General features: G+C 36.4%; 1 pseudogene; it reads left to right on the forward strand.

Moving 5' to 3' along the window:
* The first annotated feature begins 449 nt into the window (after nt 1-449).
* Nucleotides 450-13,204, forward strand: LOC128031621 (shootin-1-like; annotated as a pseudogene).
* The last annotated feature ends 6,927 nt before the right edge of the window (nt 13,205-20,131 follow it).

A 20,131-nucleotide genomic window follows, 5' to 3' on the forward strand; every position in this document is an offset into this window, starting at 1 on the left:
TGTCGACTTAATTTGAACCTTTTTATCAGACAGAAAAAGCCCATAATAGTTATTGTACAAGGGAAACAGATAATCTATTTACCAACCAACAAATTCTGAAGTGGAGCAAAGATTGTATTATAGCATTCTCTGTAGCCTACTTGTTTGTTGCATTTACAAATACAACATAAATCCTTTTGCTTTGAGAGGCTTGTTTGGACACAAGCACACATTTTGAGCATCCTGGCATTTCTTTTGTTTTCATTTAAAGATGAAACGTTTATTGCAGGTTGTCTTGACATCTTTCTTTATTGCCCATTTAGTTCTTTGTTTTCCCTATAGCAAAGTGAGCGCAATGGGTTTTAATCTGTGGATAACCAAATTAAATTAACTGATTTTGAATATAGCCTGTGTTATCAGGAATTCATTTCTCAGCTGATCTGTAAAATTTAATAGAATTAGTGGGGAAAATGGTGAACCAAGAGTAAATCCATATTTACTTTAATATAATGTGTATTAAAATTATATGCCATGTATTGTGATCATTATTTGTATGACTTGTTTCAATTGAGTACCTATTCTTCTATAAGTCGCACCTGAGTATAAGTCGCATCAGTCCAAAAATAAGTCATGATGAGGGAAAAAAAACATATTTAAGTCGCACCGGACTATAAGTCGCATTTATTTAGAACCAAGAACCAAGAGAAAACATTACCGTCTACAGCCGCGAGAGGGCGCTCTATGCCTTCAGTGTAGACTACAGGCGCACAGAGCAGCATAGAGCGCCCTCTCGCGGCTGGAGACTGTAATGTTTTCTATTGGTTCATTTCTCTTGGTTCATTTCCCTAGGTTCATGTCAAATTAATTTTGATAAATAAGTCACACCTGACTATAAGTCGCAGGACCAGCCAAACTATAAAAAAAAAGTGCGACTTATAGTCCGGAAAAATTAATATGATTGGATTTGACGTTTTATGATGCCATCACTGAAAGCTCTAGTCATTTGAGTAATCAAGACTGTCAAGTCTGAAATCACTCTGAAATATGTAAGGCAATATTTGTATGACATCTTTTTGTTCAAAAGCGCTTTTTTTTAACTGTCTGCTATGGCCTTTTCCATGGTAGTCTGGGTCACTGTGACATTAATAACCCAGAGACAGTGATGCATATTCAGAGCTGATGCTGATTCATACTACAGGCAGAATGTAGAGTTATGAGTATAACAGTTATCATCTTACCCTGTATTTTTCATCCTGGAAAAGAATTTCCGCTATTCATTAAAAATACTTTTGTTTATACTATGTTTATATTAGCTCTAGTTTCCATGAGCAGTCCTCACGCTAGACATGAGTTGTGGGCTGTAGACGTTTCCTCCGGAGCTGATCTCCTTTATAGTGTGTTGCTTTAACTGACCGTGTAGTTCATGGGAAGTTGTAAGACATGTTTAACTGGCGTCCTTGTATTTCAGCAGTAATTTTCCAGGAGGAGGTAAGACATTTGCTGTCATTCTGTCCTTTCTTTCAGCCCCAATTTTTTCCCTTGCACTTCTATAAAACCTGTGCATGGTCTTTGTGGGGAAGTCATGGCCTTATAGTTAGAGAGTTTTACTCCTAACCCTTGGGTTGTGGTTTGAGGCTCGGGCCAGCACTACCACGACTTAGATGCACTTGAGCAAGGCACTGAACCCCAAACTGCTCCCCGGGTGCTGCAGCATTAATGACTGCACACTGCTCCAGGTGTGTGTTCACTGCTGTGTGTGCACTTTGGACGGGTTAAATGCAGAGCACAAATTGGTCACCATACTTGTATATATGGCACGTCACTAAAGGGATAGCCCCCCCCCCCCCCCCCCCCCAATATTTTTCAGCATTTTCTTTCCATAAAGTGAAAGTCAGTGGTGTCAAAACAGCATTGCACTGCACTGAATTTCATTGTATTTAAACGTGTTTTTGAAAGAAGACTTTTAAGTTCACAAAGAATGCATTTATCTAAAAGATCATCTGCCACTAAAGTCCGGAGTAAAATAGTGGCTTCTGAAATTCAGCTTTGCATTCACAGGAATAAATTAAATTTTAAAATATATAAAATGGAAAATAGTTATACATTCTTGAAGGTGAGTAAATGATGACAGAATGTTTATTTTGTGGTAAACTATCCCTTTACAATTATATTTTGGGATTGTTTTGCTTTTAAAAAATGTAAATAAATTAAAGTTTCAAATAAAAAACAACAACTGTTCTCTCAGTACTGTACATACTTTACTCACTGCCACAGAACCAGATATATATTATTTATTTTTATGAACAATTATTTAATTTTAATTCATATTTAATTTGTTTCAGTGTAAAAAAAAAAATGCAAGAGGAGAGACATAAGGCCTTACAGAAGCTGAAATAATTTGAACAAGGTTAGTTTTTAAGATCTTAATCACTTAGAATCACTTACTGTCAATCAGACATCCTCCTGTGTAATACATTAAAACAAAAATGTAAATCCCATTGATTTATAAAGATTACCCCCACTTCAATTTCTGGGGGAAATACAAGCTACAGTATAAGCTTTGCTCTTTTGAACTTTTATCCCAGGATATTACGAGAACTATGACACCGTTCCATACAGACAGACCTAGTAATTCCTGTAATCACCAGTTCCCTGTTTTCCAACAAGACATGTTTTAATGTTACTCAAACTGCACTAAATCAAAGCAACTGGAGTAGTTCTCAAAATCCTGCTAAAATTCCTTGTTTGTGAACAAACTATGTATTTGAGAGTACACTGATTGTGCTCACATGGGTGTGAAATTCTGGGTAGTATTTTTTGATGAACACATTAGGTACCTAATTCAGATCTGAGATGTTCTTTTTGCAGACATGAGTGGAGCTATCGACCGCTTTCGATCTCTTAGTCTGAAGTTTGGGGTTGATATCAATCACACATACCTGAGTCTTGAAAGCGACAGGTTTCAGTCTCAAATGGGTTTTTCGGCAGTCCTTCCCTCGTCAAATTGCCGCACTTCACCTCTCTGGCGCGTCTATACAAATGTCACCTTCTTTTTCTTCACCAGGGAAACGTGGAATTCAAACATATGAATAAAAAGGCGAAATTTTAAAAAGCACAACAAATGGCCTGTGGTGTGGGGGAGGAGGAGTGGAAAATCCATTACATTCTCATTTTAATGCACAAAATAGGTCATTATTTGATAGAGAAGAGTGTGTGTTTTTGTGAATAATCTTGGCCTTTGCTCATGTTTCCTCTGCCATAAACACGTATTGTATATGACTTCCACTTAAATAGTGGCTGCAGCTTCTAGCAGAGCAGCTGCATATTAGGAGCTATTACGTGATTTCATAGCTCTTGGAAAATTGCTTCTATTCAGCGCAAAGCGACCGAGGGGGAGGCTGGCTGGGTGGGGGGCGAACAAGCGAGGAAAAAGCCCCCAACACACAATCATGTCTTTTCTATTGGGGATGGCAAGGTTGATGACAACATGATCATTGTGTTCTAATGATAAAACCACAAAGGCATCTGCCCCCTCATCAAGCTTGGCGCTGTAGAAACAGCATCAGAGGCTTTAATTCACTTCTTCAACACCCAGGCCCGATAGCATTATACTCGACGTCCTCGTGCACGTAATCACTGTCTGTCTCCGAGAAGACGCGTGCACGAAGAGCCGGGGGTGGGGGAAATGGAGGAACGGCGCGAGAAGAAAGAGATTTGAAGATGTAATGTTGATGGCGAGGCCAAAACTTACAATTAAAGCTGCCAAGCCCGACGTCTGAAGTCTCTCCCTCGTCCCCCTCCTGCTCCGCGACTGCCTCACATTAGGCTGGTTTATGTGTAGCAGCTATTACAATTAACCTGTCACTTAGTGCTAGTACTACCGTGAGAGAGAGAAATGAAAGATGGGGTGGAGGGGGACTAACTGGCAGCTAAGTACTGTTTAATGAGTGACAGTGAAAGGCTTACAGCAGGAACTTGGATATCGCAGACACGGGCGTTCATCAAGTTTTAATTAGGTGTCATTGGGAGGCAGACGCTGACCGTGATGGGGCTAATTCCTGTTTTTGCCTCTCATCCACAATGTGTAATTAGTTAAGAGGCTGTGAGCTGGTCCGTGGCCAGTCTGTGGTGATTACGGACATAAATAAGGTAAGAGCTGCAGGCGTTAAGAGCATCTCGCCATCTTCCGCCTCTTTGGAAGATGATAGATTGCGGCTTCTCATCAGACTGACTGCATTTTGAATTTGAATGTTGTAAGTTAAGTCTCAAATCAGCTTGTTTTGAGACTCTTTCTGTGCATGACAGACTAATCCTAAGCATTTAGAAATATATCTCAGAGAGACTGGATTTGCCGGTGAAAGCAAGGAAACACAATTGATTAACCCAAACAATGAGCCTTGGGTAAACAGGCCTGCACTGATCTCAGTCTCCCGTCCCTATAGGATCAGTATGAAGGGAAGCACTGAACTAATTCAAACGGATCTATAGAATAGATAACAGCTGTGTGAAGGCCAAGCTGGAGAGGTGATTGAGTGGAAAAGAAAATCTGAAAGAAGGACAAATGATTTTTTTCACCATAAATATGTTTATGTACTTAGTTTGGGGTCCTTTTTTAATGTTTTTGAAATAAGTCTCTAATGCTCTTCAGATCTGCATTTTTTTTTAATCATAAATACAATAAAAATAGTGTGTGTTGGAAATGGTTCAAATATGCAGATGATGATGGAAAACTGTTCACTTAAATTGTCCAAAAGAGTGATGGATCAATGGAGACAAATTTGGAGTTAATATGTTCATATTAATCTTTAAATTTCAATTATGAAACAAAACAAAATGTATAATAATTATATAAGAACCACAAAGATGTTTCAGGTAAATTTAGATGGACAGCATGTCCGACTAATGAACACTTGAATGGCTACCATGACATCAGCTATTGAAAACACAGTTCAAATTCTTGCTAGCATTTTGTTAGCATGTGTTGTTTCCACCATAAAAACTGTGGTTTCAGCTACTTCATACACCATATGTCCCCAGTGGACTTGCTCAAAAGGAGTCTGGATAGCATGAAAACTAATAAAGAGCTGTTGTAAGGTTCAGGGCTCTGGACAGAGTAATTGTATGATGTTGTGACCTTGTCACGATGTATCATGCTGACTGCTCCAGCATGTGCATGACAGAAAATTAGTTGTGTGCTTGCCAGTAGTGACAACTATAGTGTGTTTGTGTCATAAAAACATCAAAATATTAGACATATTGCTTTTCTTCAGTGTCACACAGGGTGATCGAAGAGGGGAACAACATTCAGGAGAATCTAGAGATCGAGAAGACATGCAGAGAAAGTGTAGAAGCTTTGGCCTCAAAGGTGGGGTTTTACAATAAAGTTATAATTGTCTGTTCTGTTTTATTCGGTTTCATTTGATTGCCCTTATTTATGTTCTGTTTCATCTGATTCTGTTGTGTTCTGGTTCATTTGGTTCTCCTTTGTTCTGTTCTGATTCATTTGATTCTGTTCTATTCTGATTTATTTAATTATTGTATCTGTATGTTTCTTCTTGTTACGATTATTTTTTTCCCAAAAGGGAGTCAATGGCAGCCCTATGAAGGGAAAATAGGAAAATGCTGAAAACTGGCACACTTGTGGTGATGTTCATGAATGGTGATCTGACCAACTTTGGGGTCTCTATGACCAACTCTGTAGCGCCACCACAAGTAAAAAAAATTACTATTCAAACATTTATTACTTTTGAACCCTTTGCTCTAGTCTAGAAAAATTTAACTTATTACAGTTGATTACTCTCTTTGTGCTGATCACATTCAATAGCTTACCACCCATTACTGTAGTGTCCATTTTGAAAAGTATATTATATTGGGTTTTTATAACTCACTGCGCTTAGTCACAGCCAATACAGAATCATCTGTTTGCTGCAATGTTTAAAAAAAATGCTACTTAAATAAGATTCGGTTTTGAGAGTGAAAAAATAGGCTCACGTCACATTTTTATTAGCCTTATTACATTACATTACTTTTTATTTGTTTCTTTAACTGTATTTTATTTTTTTTATTTTTTTGATAATGAACTGGCTGCAATGTTGCAAAAATGTTTTGTGTGAGCGTGTGGCCCCGGTGCAATGGTCATACCAACTCTGGTTGGTTATACCAAAGTCTTTTTAAGACGAGTCATGTCACTCAATGGCCATCTTTGAAACACCTCTCAGGCATCCAAGTGCACCTCCTATGTCTTTGAATGGGGAAACAAAATTCTCCAAAACTGTTCACTAATCTTAGGATTAAATTTCATATTTGAAATCACCAAAGAAATCTGACAACAACCGTGTCATAAAATGTGGTTATTTTTGGCTCAAATACCATTATAAGAAGCTTATTTCTCTGGTAAGATCAGCCAATGCACTTGCGCAGTCCTGCTGACTGTTTCTATAGCAGCCGGCAGCTGTAGTGACCTGCTGACTTTACCGATTAGCGATTGGCTCTTTCATTCAGAAGACGGGGCTTCCTGTAATTGAGCGGCCATATTGAGCGTTGCATTTTTCCCCATTCAAAACTATTCAAGTGACATGTCTTCTATAGTCTTTGGTTATACAGATAGAAGCGACACATTATTCAAAACTCAACATTCTCACATTATAACTCACATTATTCATAATTCAAAAAGAATACTACTTTCTGCTGTCTAGTTTTCCTTTCAGAGAACTTTGTAACGCGTCATATTGAACTACAGCACACTTTTTTTCTTTATTTTTGTTAATCGGTCAATGATTTAATTATATTTCTGTTTACATCTGTTAAATCCTTCTTACACTATCCTTGGATAAACTTTAAATGCTGGTGCATTACCATTACAACTTACCTATGATGAATTTACAACTGAGCACGTTGTTTTTTTACTGCATATGCAGCGATAAATGACCATTTCAAATTTTCAATTCTGTTCGGAACTATAACATTTTATTTTGCTTCTTGTTCTGTTCCTGTCAAAATTTCATCCGTTTCTGTTCCATTACAACTGTTAGTCAGAAGTTAGGTAGGTTTCATTGACAGGATATCCCGGAAGTATCTAATAGGTTTTAATACAGCGCCACCTTGCATTCTAGACATATAAAGATTATTGCAAAAATGCTTATATTAAAACATTATGCAAATGTTGTTGATTTATATCCCTTCATGCCCTGGGTTATGCTGATTCTGGTGATATTTAATTTGTCATTCTCATTGTGATGCAATGTATACAAATCTTCCATGTCCATATTCATCTTTAAATTATATGAAATAAAACTAAATGTATAATAATTATAGAAGAGTTGCAAAGATGTTTCAAGTAATTTTAGATGAAGGATAGCATGTCCCACAACAGAGCACTTGTATGACTACTGTGACATCAGCTATTCAAAACACAGTTCAAATCCTTGCTAGCGTTGTGTAAGCATTTGTTGTTTCCACCATAAAAACTGTAGGTTCAGCTGCTTCATACACCAGGAGTGTCAGACCGCAACTGTCTGATGCAGAAGTTGCTTTTGTTGCAGGCATCGTGATTTTCTAAGTATGATCTCACCTGAAAGTATTAAATGCAACATGTACAAATGTATTATTTTGTCTGTTTATTTATACAATTCTGTTTATTTAAATTTCTTCTGTTTCATTTTATTCTCATCTGTTCTGAATTATTTGATTATTGTTTTTCTGTAATTTAATTGTGTTGTTTTATTTCATTATGTTATGTTCCGTTTCATTTGATTCTCCTCTGTTCTGTTTTGAATCAGTTGATTCTGTTCTGTTCATTTGTTTCTGTTGTATTCTTGCTCATTTGACCCTGTTTGGTTCCATTTAATTCTGTTCTGTATCAGTTAATTATGTTCTGTTTTGTTCTGGTCTGTTTAACTAAATTTTGCTCTGTTCTTCTCTTTTCTGATATGATTAATTATGTTTTGTTCTTATTTATTTATTAATTTTTTATTCTGTTTCATTTAATTATCTTGTGCTCTGTTTGATGTGATTCTCTCTTGTTCTTTTTATTTGATTCTGTTCGTTTCTTATTCATTTGATTCTACTCAGCATTGTTTTGATCCATTTGATTCTCCTTTGTTCTGTTTTGATCAATTGGATTTTCTTCTGCTCTCTGTTTTGTTATTTATGATATATTTCCAGTATCATATACCCATGTTTTCGCTTACGCTTTCATGGTATATAAATTGGGGTCCATCATGCCTCTATCAAACCACCCTTACATCCATTTATTTCCTCCTTCACCCTGAGCACAGCACACACAATTGTACTCCACATGTGCAGTCAATCCATTCAGTTCATGCTGGTGTCAATCTTAAAGGCTGTCTCCCTCCCATATACCTGCATCTTGGTGTTGCCTGCCAGCCCACCTCACCAGACTCGCTCATTACAGAGGTATTCAATTTGCCATCAGTCCCAGCTCAGCACATTGTTTAGTTGGGTTTCAGTTCTGCCGTTCAGGCTCAGTCAGGTCTGAAAAGTGAAGTGGCATCTACACTGAGCGCTCAGCAGGTAAATGGATCTCTAAAAGCCCAGGTGTGAGGCAGATTAGCGGGGACGATTACCGGCTCATTGCCGTCTCTCTGATGGATGAATCAACTTTCTTCTGCTGTCTGTCGATGATGAGCGCTGATCACCACACACCGAGAGAGAAATGAGAGAGCAGTAGCAGTGAAATAAATAAAGACACCGATAAAAGAGATAAAGACCAGGAGAAAAATAGTCTTTAAATTGAAAAAGCACACTGTTGTGCTGTGTGTTAGAAGCCGGCTATCTGTCATTTGATGTCTTTCTGTGTTGAAAAAATCAAGACATTTCACTGTGCATATGAAAATGGACGATTTTTTTTTTGTACCTCACAAAATTGACTGAGGAGACAAAACCCTGCTGCCTTATTGTTATTTAGCGTGGATGACAGGATTTTTGTCCTGCATTTTTTTTTTTTTTTTTTTTTTTGAGAATCGCTTGCTAGATTTCTCTTGAGGTATAGTTAAAATTTTCCCCTTGAAGTATGTGAAGCCATCACAGATGTTTTCTGAGACCTGCAGTTGAGGAAGACCGCAGAACATTTCATTTGTACGGAGGAAATAGACCTGCAGCTGGGCCGTTTTGTGCTTCAGCATTATGTGTTGGATAAAAGCTCGATTTAACCAATCAATGGTTTCCTGACATCCTTAAATGCACAGCCCAGCTTGTTCTGTGCTCACCAACGGCCACTGCGCATGAAAACTGGTGCCGATGCCCTTTGTCCTGGCTGCTCTGTGAACACCCCCGCAACGAGCCCCTCACGTCCATGTGACTAACAGCAGGAGAGTCCTGTATGTTTCGGCCTCCACAGGTTTGTTCATCTTCCATCTGTCAGGACACATGACTGTTTGAGGATGCACTTGTGTTTGTCACTAGTTGCTCTTTCAACACAGTCAATTTATCTCAAATATCTCATGTCTTTATAATAAGACGGGAAACACTTTGCATTAGATTGGTTTCTCAAGTCCAATTTTCTTGCATTAAAATCATCATTTTTTTCATAATGTACATTATTGGCTTAAATTGGATAACTTTAAAACAATTGATTTTAGCTTTTAGTGTTTGTATTAATCTTTTTTATAGAAAACTGTATTCAATTTGAATGCTGGCCATTTGTCTGCCATGAAAATAATTATCACCGGTGTATTTATTGGTATTATTTATATCTGTAGTATTGTTGCATTCTTATGTATATCTTGTCATAATGAGCAGCAGGCTATACATTATTCCACTTATTTTCAGGCTTCTTACCCAGTAAATAACTAAATAACTAACATGAAATATTGATTGTTACTGAATTTAGTGAACTAATTTTGAAAACATTTATAAAATAAGTGTGGAAGACATTGATTTGTTTTACATCTCAGCCTGCAGAATGGAAAATAAATCTCACCTCTTTTTTTTTTAAAGAGTGAAGGATACGTTGTGAAAATTACAGCATTGACTCATCCCAAATTTACATTTAAATTAGTCAAATATTTTTGTTAGGTGCGAGCGGAGGATGGCAAGTGGAATCGTCTCAAATAGTCTCAACATTTCAGCGGTATGATTTATTGTGTATGACGGCTGTAATTTTGTCTGCCAAGAGACCCTGAGGCAGACAAAAAAGAAGAAGAGGGGAAAAAAAGCACAATCAATTTCTTAAACTCTAGAACATTTTGAATTAAAAAGCAGTAATGGATGAGGGTTCGTGGGTGGTGGCAGTCAAATCAAAGTGCAATACAAACACATGACATTTTGTTTTGATGTGTGATCAGAGGAGATGAGGGGCCTGGCCACCTCGGGACGCACATCTGATTTCTGACACTGTGTAATTTCACTGCTGCGCTCTCATCAATGCCAGATGATTATCGCAGAGCGAGTGTGTATGTGTGTGTGTGTCTGTGTGTTTATCCCCATATTATGTGTTGTTGATTGGTTTTTAAAAGATGCATTCAGCAGAAAGGAAGGCATCATTAATAAAGGCTTGTTAAAGAGGGGGCTTTTTTTTTGCCACTCTTTTTCTCTCCCCGACCGGAATGTCATCCAGGACTAATTTAAATACCTCCACTCCCATTGGCTCTCTGAATTTCCATTAAGTGGCCTCCCTAATTGAAGTGTGAATGACCAGTCTTAAATTACTTTAATTGGATGTTCAAAAAAATGTAAATTCTCGGATGCAGGTACGTTCATGTGGCGAGGGAGGGGGTCCATGGCCGCACATGATAGAATGCTGTAATTATTTATGAAAACAGGAGTGTCTGCTGCCGCTGCTCCTGTAATGAAATGTCTATTATTTTGCCCATGATTATTGCTCTTTTCCAGAGTGTTCGTGCTGTGTGTGTTTGGCTGTGTGATTGAGGGGAATTGCATGGGCGCCTGCTGGGGTTCCAGTGGGCTGGTCTGCCTACATGCTGCTGATTTGATTTCTCATATCTTTTCACTCTGTGGCAAATACAGAAAATCACCGGCTTGGGTTTTATATCATTTGTGGTGTTACTGGTGTCATTTCTGTGATTATTCCTATAAATGCGATGACACTGACCTCACTAGATTAACTTTTTTTTTTTTTTTTTTGCTTTGTCAATAGACACTGGGTTTTCATTTTCTTTCCTGAGACCGATACAATTCATGTTTGATAGTGTAGTTCAATTGGTACTTTGCAATGCTAGCAGCACTCAGATCATGAGTTCAGATGTATACTTTAAATGCACTTTTAGCTGATTTGGATAAAAGTATCTTTCAAATATACAGATGTATATCGTTTTCTCAGTTGAACAAACAGAACCGTTCTCTGAAGAGGAAGAGTATACTCTATATGTCCCACCTGGGTGCCGATGTCATCGCTGAGATCAGTCTGGAAGAAGATGATGATGAAGATCCACAGGAGGAGGAGTCAGGTGTCTGTAACTCCTCCCACTGTCAGATTGTCATTACAGGTGGGTCAGTGCACTGTCAAACAATGTAATGCTTAATAAAATATTTTTATCACTTTTTGCATCCGCAGATTTATTTGATAGGAGAAGTGTATAATTTCAGTATAACAATGCAGTTCTCAGTTCATTCTCAGACACTTGAGAATTTAGGATGTTTTGTACTCCAGTTTTTTTTTATTATTAAATAATTTTCTTGTTTATTTGTGTTAGTGGTGTTAGAGCTGAGGGATAAACTAGGTGATCCTGGCTGAGAAGAAGCAGATTACGATCGATCTGGAGACGACAAGAGAGCAGCTCTGCCAAATTAGACAGGAAGTATGGTAGAAAGGCATTTAATCTTAGGCTTTACTGCAATAACTTACTACTTATCTTTAAGAAAGATCTGTCATGCATCATTTTAAAAAGGTCTACAATGTACACTCTAAAATGTGACAAAAAAAAAAAAAATCCACCTCCTTAATAGAAATTTCAAAAGAACAGTATTTTATTTGAAATAGAAAAGTTTTGTACCATTATGCATTTTTATTGGTATTTCAATTTAATGCATCTTTGCCAAATAAAACTATTAATTTAATTTATTTTAAAAAAAAATCCTACTGGCCCAAACTTTTGAACATCACTCTAAATAACCTAGTGTTAGTATCTTTGTGTGTTTTGTAGTGGAGGAACTGAAAAAGAAGCTCCAGCAGGTCTCTTATGCACCACCAGCTGCCCCAGGACACCCTCCTCCACCTCCAGCAACCCACTCAGGTGAGTGTCTGTTTGTGATGAAACCCATGCTGTTTACTCATTGGGAACTTTCAATTACATATTTCTTGTTGAAACAGGACACTTTGCTTTAATTCTCTATTTTCTTTTTGACTCTCTCTCTTTAAGCTCATTACTGTCTATACTTCATAAGAAAAAAGATGTGAAGGTAAAGTGTGAAGTTCACGTCCAATCTGTAAACCTTTTGCTTTATAATAATTCACACAGGACATGCAAAGATTACATTGATTGATCATTTAAAAGCACCTGTAATCATTGATGGCTGATGGTTCAAGGCTTTTTTCATTGTTTCGTTTCTTTAGCAGGGCTGTCCTACAGTTGTGTTCGCCGTCGAGCCACATGAAAGATTTCAGGCGGTTATGTTGACCTGTTTGATCAGCGTTAAGTGTCAATGAAAAATCTGCAGTGCATGCCAGATGGAATGTAATTAATGTACACTTTCACATAAAGTAAACTTCTGTTCTGTTCACAGTGGGTAAAAATGAAAGATCTGGTCGAGTTCAAGTTTGTCCTTAGCCATGCATTTCTTTCAGCCTTATACTAAAAAACAAGTTGTGAGAAAAAATGAAAGACTTGCAGCTTTTTTGCTGAAGGACAAACACTTTTGTACAGAGTTTGGATAAGTCATAACCCATTTATGATTAAAAGTTGACATTTTTTCAATTATTGGCATGATATTCATATAGAATATGACCATTAAACTTTAGCCTTCTTTTTATCACTAACGCTTGATTTTCTTTTTCACTGGGTTTGAATATTTACAGGGAATGGTGATCTTTGAATGGATTGACTAAAATTCTTTCACTTCCTATAATAAGTATAAGTGCGGGCCAAAGCTTAGATACTTTCTCGAATCATTTCAGTTTTCTTTCAGGTGTTCTTGTTAATATTGAACAACATTTTTATGATCTCATATAAATAGAAGGTTTTTATTGGACTCTTGCTCTGACTCTGCTCTTGCTCTGAAACGCAATGCCAGTTTAGAGCCTTTGTAAAAGAGAATGTTTAGACCGGTTTTTATAGTGTAAGAAAAATGGTGAGCAGGTAATATTCACATTTATTTGTTATAGTTAATGACAGAATGACTAAAAGCGTTTGCCAAGGCCACTTTAAAAAAAAAAAAAACATAGATCAACTTTCTTTTGATTTCTTTTTTATGATAATATGCATGCCAGCGCAACTAGAAGCCCATGCAGTTCTGTTTAGTGGTGTCAGTATGTCTGATATTATTCTGTGCATGAAATGACTGCTAATGAAAAGCAGCAGATGTGTTTATCTACATCTGTGTTGATCTGTTTAAATGTTTTCTAATAGAAATCCCATTTGTGTATGTGTGTGTGTGTGTGTTTGACAGAAAAGGACATCAGACATCAAGCTGTGGATGAGATGATGCAGCGAATCAAAAAAGGAGTTCAACTCTGTGTTTCCCAGAGAACCAGCAGAGGCAGGCTAGGATCGGTACACATTTCATACAAACTCATACCAACACAAAAACACTCACTACTTTAAACATTCTTTTATTCAGTGAATCGGTGCCATTAAATGAAATCACTTATATTATTAGCCGATCAAATATAATCAGAAATAAATACTTTTATTTAGCAAGGACGCATTCAGTCGATCAAAAGTGACGGTAAATATTAATAATGTTACAAAAGATTTCTATTTCAAATAAATGCTATTCTCTTGAAGATTTTTGTTTTAAAAAAGCAGAATGATTTCCACAAAAATAATAAGCAGCACAACTGTTTTCAACATGGAAAATAATATATAGTGTACAGTGTTTCATGAGCACCAAATAGTAAAAAAGAGCAGCATAGTAAAATTATTTTTTACAATTATTATTACACTAACATTATAAATATGCAGCAATAACACCGACTTAAATAGTCTGCTTAATTATTTCTTTGATGGGTTTTCCCTGCAGAAAGAAAAGACAGATTCTGCCGTACAGGAACATCAGGAAATCAGGAGTGCTTCATTTATTTTATTTATAACTGATTATAAATATTATCACTTAAAATGCATGTGTTTTTAGATGTAAGTATATATGTTTTTAATAAAAAAATAATTTAACAAACATATTGCAATATAATTCAAATATGTTTAAAAATAGCTGCTGGTATAACAGAGTTTTTCTGTTAAGAACTCCGTCAAGTGTCCCGGCTCCTCCTCTTTGCCTGGGACACGCCATCCGTCGCCATCAACGAAGTCTGAGCTGGAGAAAGCCCTGCATAGACGAAGGGAAGTGCTGAAGGCTGCAAAGAATAATAGTCAGTCACACACATACACACACACACACTTCAGCACATTTTCTCTGTCTCTTGAACCAAATCATCTGTTTAACTTTTCAACCCTTCCCATCCAGTGAATTCCAGTACTGCTCTGGATCTCCCCCAGATTAAGCAAACGCCACAGCCAGGCCAGGACACAAGGGACCAGGACATACTGCGGCACCCGACAACCACAATATGCACTGATAAACTCAAGCCTTCATAGGTCATAGGTTGTGAGTATCTGCTCTTTTTACACAAACAAAATGCATGGAGCTGCACATTTTAGAGTGGCCTTTTATTGTGGTCAGCCTAACGCACACCTGTGCAATAATCATGTTGTCTAATCAGCATCTTGATATGCCACACCTGTGAGGTGGATGGATTATCTCAGCAAGGAGGAGTGCTCACTAACACAGATTTAGACAGATTTGTGAACAATATTTGAGACAAATAAGCCTTTTGTGTACATAGAAAAATTCTTAGATCTTTGAGTTCAGCTCATGAAAAATGGGGGCAAAACTGTTGCGTTTATAATTTTGTTCATTGTATAACCTCATGAGCAAATGTTTCAACATTTTTTTTTTTACAAAAAAAAACAAAACAATCCCAATAATGACCCCAAATTTTTAAACGGTAGTGTACATGCCACTTATACAAGAAACTGTCAGAATGAAAGAAGTAAAAGATCACTATAGCAAACTTGAGCACACTTTGGGATAAAGATTTCAGGACAAAACCAATCGATCTCAACTGTCAGTCGGCCTACATTTTATAGCTTTATGCTGTTACAGCATGTCAACAATTTGAGTCTGTTTTAGAAAAATAAAAAGTTGATGCTTGAAAAATACTCAGAAATCCACAAAGTCTCTGGGAACTGTGAAAGAGCACCCCATAAGTAATGACTGTTTGGAACAAGCACATTAGTCGTGTTTTTTTTGTCTTTGCTTTGAGGGACTTTGAATGCCTTTGAGTGTGTAATAGTATTGAAACTAAATCAAGAGTCTCATACATTGGCTGGACCATCCTCACTGAACAAAGTTATTGACACATGCTTTGTCTGTATGAGAAGAATTTCTGGAGGGGCGCTGGTGAATAGCCTTGAACATGTGCCAACCTTGTGTGTTTTCAAATGGCTTTGGCTAGACTAGCATTAACCTTGTAACATCCCATTTAGTAATTACAAGGCACTGGTGTGAACGTATCCCCTTTTAACAATCTTTTTACTGTTTCATGAACTTGGATATTTTTTTCAGGTTTAGCACTGCTCTTTCAAAGAAATTGGCTTTTTTTTTACAGCAGTATAGAAGAGAGGCAATTTCAGGTCGTCAATCTCACAAGACTATTATTCCTGAGGCAAATTTTTAAAATAAAAGACATGAATTGATGCTATTTGTACATTTATTGACTGAGCTATAATGAAATGTGTTATTCTTTTTCAAATTGTTGACATGCTAACATGACAATAACAGATTACTGAATAAAATGTATAAAGCAGTTTAGTTTAAATGGGTGGCTTAAGTGAAGCATTTTGAAAGTACAGGTATATGTATAGTCACGGGCCCGGAGGTTTCATTTATGTCTCCCTGAGGAGAAATTGTGAGAGGCGGCTGATCTTTGTGATGCTCTAAATGCTTCATTAAAGCAGGTCAGACTTTTGTGAGGTGTTATTATACAGCAGAATACTTTTCCGAACCCATTGTCTGGAGCTGAGCACATACCTGCTTTTGTCATATTAACTTACAGCAAAGATGACATAGATAGATTTTTTTGGAAACGTCATGACTTTTTCTTTTTATTTGAAATGCAGAATTCAAAATGTTTATATTGTCAAATTGTGATAACTAATTATTTATTTTTTTAAATAACAAGCAATCTACTGTTTAAAAAAGTAAAATACTGATAATGATGTTCTAATGCCCTTCAGAACTTTGTAGAACTATATAAGGTAAAATTTCTGATGTTTTTTGAAAGGCATCTTTAATGCTCACCAATGCTGGCTTTTTTTTTTTTTTTTTTTTTTTTTTTTTTTTTTATCAAATACTATTTCAAAAGTAATATTGAGAATTATTATTATAGTTTACTGTTTAAATAACAATTCTATTTGAATATATTTAAAAATGTTTTATTCCTGTTGACAAAGCTGAATCAGCATCATTACTCCAGTCTTCAGTGTCATATGATCCTTCAGAAATCATTCTAATATGCTGATTTGCTGCTGCTTAATATTTTTAACCTTGCTGAATAAATATATTATTTTGTTTAAAAAATAAAATAGAATAAAGAACAATCATACTACCCCCAATTTTTGATGGCAGTGTGTATGCTTAAAAATAAGTAAATAAATGTAAAAACATTAGACCTTGATGTGAAGGTATTTTTTGATAGTCTACAAGGCTAGAATATTATTCTGGATGGGTTTAAAGCATCACATTTGACTTGAGGTCAGTGATGAAGTGTTTGGTCACTGGCAGTTTGAGACGTTTTCTAAGTTTCACATTTTCCACTGTAAATCTGATCCTTGAAATTTTGTATCTTACCCCATCCAGTCCACAGAGAAGAATTTTATTCGGTCCAAATCACATACTAGATCAGATTTACAGAATGGTGTGATGTTTGTCATGCCTCGTTACTCAACAGGATTTCATTCCCTCTGGTGAGCTGCAGCTGCTGTGATGTAGTTGTGCTGTGAAACCGGAGATGTGTGTATCTGTGCTGAGGCTCACTCACTGCTCTCCACGGCTTTCACAAACTTAGGCACAATTTCCAGCTAGGCTTACAGCTCTTCATGGGGTTAAATCTTCCCGGACACAAGATGAAACTTTATTCTCTCTCTCTCTCTCTCTCTCTCTCTCTCTCTCTCTCTCTCTCTCTCTCTTCCTCTCCCTCTTCTTTTCTCTTTTCTTTTTACCTGCCTGACCCTGGCCTGCAACAGGGAATAACACACACTGTATACTCCAATTCAAGGCTGTGTTTGAGAAGTGTTTTAAAAGCGTGTTAGTGTGGACTGTCATTGTGCTGTGAGAATGGAAGAGCTTTGTGGAATGCTGTTGTGCCATTTCAGATCTAGCTTTGAATCTTTGAGGTCCATTGAAAGCCACAAGGATGTTTGTAATGTCACACATTGTGAATCTGGTAAACAACCATGTTAAATATTGATTAATCTACTGTTGTTCATGAAAAGTTCATGCAGTCAACTTGCTGTATACTAAAGCCCACATAGCATGAAAGTCAATATTAGAGATATTTCAAGTTTATATTAAAAAAGTATTTTGTATATTGTCTAGTAAGTTTTAGTATTTTTTTTCCTCACAGCTTTTAGGCCGTTCTACTGGTACAACTTTATTTATTTTTATTAAAGGGCTCTGTGGATTACTTGATTCTGATTGGTCAGTCACGACATTCCGAGGTATGTTATCCTGTTTTTCTGAACTGTTTTTTCTTTGTGGATGCTTTGCATTTGTTTAGCTAATAAATTATAAAAACTTGATTCAGGGTTGTTTACAATTATCGCTGTCTTGCTCTTGTTTCATACAAACACAGCCACTGCCATTTTGCTATAATGTTTTGTACGCTGTAATGGATTGTAAGAGATCTAACAAACTCAAAAAGATTTTAAAACATTTTCGTCTTAAATTTTTCCATAATATTGGAAAAATATCACCATAATATATTTTTTTTTTTGGTGAAATGTTGTGTAATAAGTGGTTTGACTGCACCGTTTCCCTTAAATGTACCTCTAGTGTGAACTTGCCGCTTGCTCGCAACTGCTGTCTTCATGGAAGCTTTGCGTTCAAATACTTTAACTCAAATCAATATTTTACGTCTAATAAGTGGGATAATGTACATTCAGCAGGTTGTTATTGCAGGATAAACTCAGACAGGCTGAAACATATTCATTTAAATCATATTCAATAAATGTTAATGTCCAATTAAATTTAAGTTACATCTTATGATCAGCTGAAATTGTACATTCAATGGTGAAACATATGATAACACACACACAAACATGTTAAAAATCTCACTAAAAAAAATCTACTCAATATCCCATTGATTTTTGGCATGAAGTAAAAATAATAATAATTTCGACCCATTCAATGATTTTTGGGCTATTGCTAAAAATATGCCCCAGTAACTTAAAGGGATTTATCTACAATCTCAATTAGGAGTGTCAATGGTCCACTTGAGAGATAGGCGGCGGTAATGCACTCATAAATCTGTGATCCACCATAATGAAAGAAGAATAAGAATAATGCTTCACACGCTTGCTGCTGTGAAGCACCAGAGTTTTAACAGTTGGGACATTGCGTGAATCAGAGGTGAAAAAAACACTTTATAAATACTGTTCAGTTTCTTGCACAGACAGATCGTTTTGCGTCTTTACACATCAATGAATTGTCATGAGCTGCAGGGTTTAATTTGGATTTGTCTGTGCATGTTTACTCTCATAGATTCGGTTACCATTTGCCATGCATTGTACGACTGAGAGACTGCAACGACTGAAGCTAAAAATCATAATTTGTGTTCTACTTAAGAAACAAAGTCACCTACATCTTGGATGCCCTGGGGGTAAGCAGATAAACATCTAATTTTCAATTTTGGGTTAACTATCCCTTCAAGACTGTTTTTTTGGTCCAGGGTCACACACACACACACACACATAAAAATATCCTGTGTCTAACACTACACCTACATCATCCGCTGGACGCCACTCTCTTGTGAACATGCGTACGACAGTTAAGCTCGAGATTATGGTTTTTGACGTTTTAAATATGGATATTATTCTTTCACAAACAGATCGCTTTAGATGGTCTTTATTAACCTTTATTATTTTTTATATAACTCCAACTGTATTTTTCTGAAAGAAGAAACTCATATACACCTAGGATGGATTGAGAATAAGTAAATCATGGCATAATTTTCATTTTTAGGTGAACTATCAACAACAACTAACTAACAATAAAAATGTTTAATGTATTAATGTTAGATAAATGGTAATTTCAACATTTAGCAAACATAAACTAGCAGTGAACAATTAATGTTAAAAAATATATAAAATATAAATACTGTAACAAATATACAGTATTGCTCATTGTTACTTAATGATAGTTGTTAGTGTATTAACTAATTGGACCTTACTGTGTGAAGTGTTACTATTATTATTATTATTATTGGACTTTAGTGTGACCTTAAAACTAGATATGGAAGAGATCATAAACCCGGACAATAAACATTCTAGAAAGCATCTAGTTCCTTTTAGAGCGAATTCAACTCCATTCCCCAACAGCACTCAGAATACAATCAATAATTGACTCAGATTTTTACTAGCTCTTCTGTCCTGCTCATAGTGTATTTTGCTTTGTTGATGTTTCTGGTTTGGCCATGGTTGAAGATGCGAGGTGTAAATGAGTAAACGTCTTGCTCAACTGTAGTCTCTCTCTCGTCTTCTGGTCTCCGTGTTTCTCTTAATCGACGTACTATAAACACTCTGTCAATCTCAACAAGCTTGTAATCATGTAACGCCATGCTGAGCTTTTGCTCTGCTGCTGTTTCTGTCTTTCTTACGTTTCCTTTTTTATGGTGTTCTGGAACACTAGTCCTGCACTTGTTTCAAAACCATAGTCAAGCAACACAAAGCGACCTCTATTG

Source organism: Carassius gibelio, chromosome A17 (assembly GCF_023724105.1).
Source record: "Carassius gibelio isolate Cgi1373 ecotype wild population from Czech Republic chromosome A17, carGib1.2-hapl.c, whole genome shotgun sequence".
Lineage (NCBI taxonomy): Eukaryota > Metazoa > Chordata > Actinopteri > Cypriniformes > Cyprinidae > Carassius > Carassius gibelio.